General features: G+C 43.3%; 1 pseudogene; it reads right to left on the reverse strand.

Annotated features, from left to right (window-relative positions):
• The window catches only part of LOC102023941, a 5,836-nt pseudogene extending 4,751 nt beyond the window's left edge, over positions 1-1,085 (reverse strand).
• Between the last annotated feature and the right edge of the window lie 1,002 nt (positions 1,086-2,087).

The raw sequence follows: 2,087 nt of genomic DNA on the forward strand, positions 1-2,087 counted from the left end.
CGATACGCAAGAAGGATCTCACAAGTAGTTACAGCCTAAGGGTTGTCAAAAATAGCATATTACCTCCTCACCAGTGACTCCTGTCACTGAGGTGTGACAGCTGGAAGGAAGGCCAGGATTGAAAAGAAGGACCGAGAGACTTGCACCTGTGTCTAGCAAATCTTTATTTTAGAATGTACAGAAAGTTGTGGGAATATACAACAAAACATTTAGTTCACTAGTTGCTTTTTACACCTATTTTCACATTTTGCTGTCTCTCTCAACATGTCTGCATTGACACATGTATGTGTATACAACAGAATGAGTAATTTATAAAGAAATGTATTCCTCATATTGCTAGGGGCCCGGGAAATCCAAGAACAAGGTGTAGCCAGCTTCTTGCAATGTCTTCCCATGGGGAAACGTTAATGGTGCTGGTGGGGAAACTCGTCCATTCATCAGGCACCTGTGTCAAACAGTGGCATTAACCCACTCATGGGTGCACAGTCATGTGACTGAGTCACCTGTCAAAGGTCACACCTGTCAACACTGCTGATGTGGGGGGTTTCCCACACATGGGCTTTGGAGGATGCCCCAAGTCATGTGCAACTTTCCCCCATTTTCTCAATAAAAACCCTCCTCTTTCTTATTCCATCTCTCCTTTCCCTCCCTTCCTTCCTTACCATTCTTTCTTTCAATCCAGGATCTAATCAAGAATAATCACACATGGGATTTACTTTTCATGTTTCTTTACTCTCCTTTAGGCAGAGCACACCCCCTTTTCTCTTTTCTTGACATTAGCTGTTTCAAAGAACCCAAGCGAGTTGTTTTGCAAAGTGCCCTCCACTTGGATCAGTGTAATGCTTCCTTGTGGAGAGATTCAAGTTAAATCTTGTTGGCAAGAAAGTGGTGGATGTTGTGTTCCCAGCTCATCACATCAGGGGATGTAGAATGCCAGGGTGTCCCTTACTGATGCTGTTACTATCACTTGGCTAAGATTGTGTTTGCCAGGATTCTGCAGTGCAGTTACCATTTCCTTTGTAACTAATAAATAATCTGTGGAGAAGTATTTTGGGGTTGTGTGGCCATCCTTCGTTAGTCTTCATCCAGTAGCTTTAACAGCCACAGGTGAGAATGGTGTACTTTAAAAACTCTGTCAATGTTCCCATCAAGTAGTTACTGGAATTACCCTTGCAGTCACAGGGGCACATTCTGAGGAATGCATTTCACCATCGTGGGCACAAAGCACAGGGTATGCACACAAGGCAGAAAGGCTGTGATATCACCAGGCAACATAATCTTATGGGATCTTTGTCGTAGATGTGATCTGTTGTTGATGGAGAGGAAAATGAGTCTTAGAGAAATGAAGACACTATCTCAGCATCCCACTGCTAGTAAGGGACACAGCTGGGCTTTGCATCCAGGTCTGGCTGTCTCTAAAGCGTATACTCTCGCTACTTACTTACTATACTATAGTATACTTACTATACTATTTCGAGGGAGTGTCTCATTGCTTTTGCTCCAGGCAGTACGAGAAAAATGTGATATTCAGCTCATATAAGGGACAATTTATTTCATCTCTCAATTTCTTCTTTCTTATTCCCTAAGCACATTCCCCCTCCCAAGCTTGATGCCTCTCAATTTACTTCTCCCTATTACCTGAAACATGGTGAATCGATTATGCTTTTGCCGCCCCTCCTTCCCTCTGTCTATTCCTCCCTCTACCCCTCCCTCCCTCCTTCCTAACCTCTTTCCTATGCAATGCAATTCTGTTTGGACTTGACCCAGGGAACCCAGGCCCCATACTGCTGACCAGCGTGAAGACACAATTACATTCAGTGTTGGATCTTTCAAGTGTAAGAAAGACCACTACATAAATCCATAGAGCAACTGCAGTAAAGTCATTTCTGGGTTCCAATAGAGGGGTGCTTCAGGGACCTGGAGGTGTATTTTTCTATTTGTATCCAATTTACCATTTGTTATGGTTGATACATTGTGTTAACTTGGGGAGACTAGAGGTTTGGCTAAGTGACTCAGCAAAAAGCCAGGGTGTTTATTTTATATACATCCTGAGCCTGTGGAAGAGGAGGGAATGGAAATTATGTGAG

Source organism: Chinchilla lanigera, unplaced genomic scaffold (genome assembly GCF_000276665.1).
Source record: "Chinchilla lanigera isolate Chin_1 unplaced genomic scaffold, ChiLan1.0 scaffold00028, whole genome shotgun sequence".
NCBI lineage: Eukaryota > Metazoa > Chordata > Mammalia > Rodentia > Chinchillidae > Chinchilla > Chinchilla lanigera.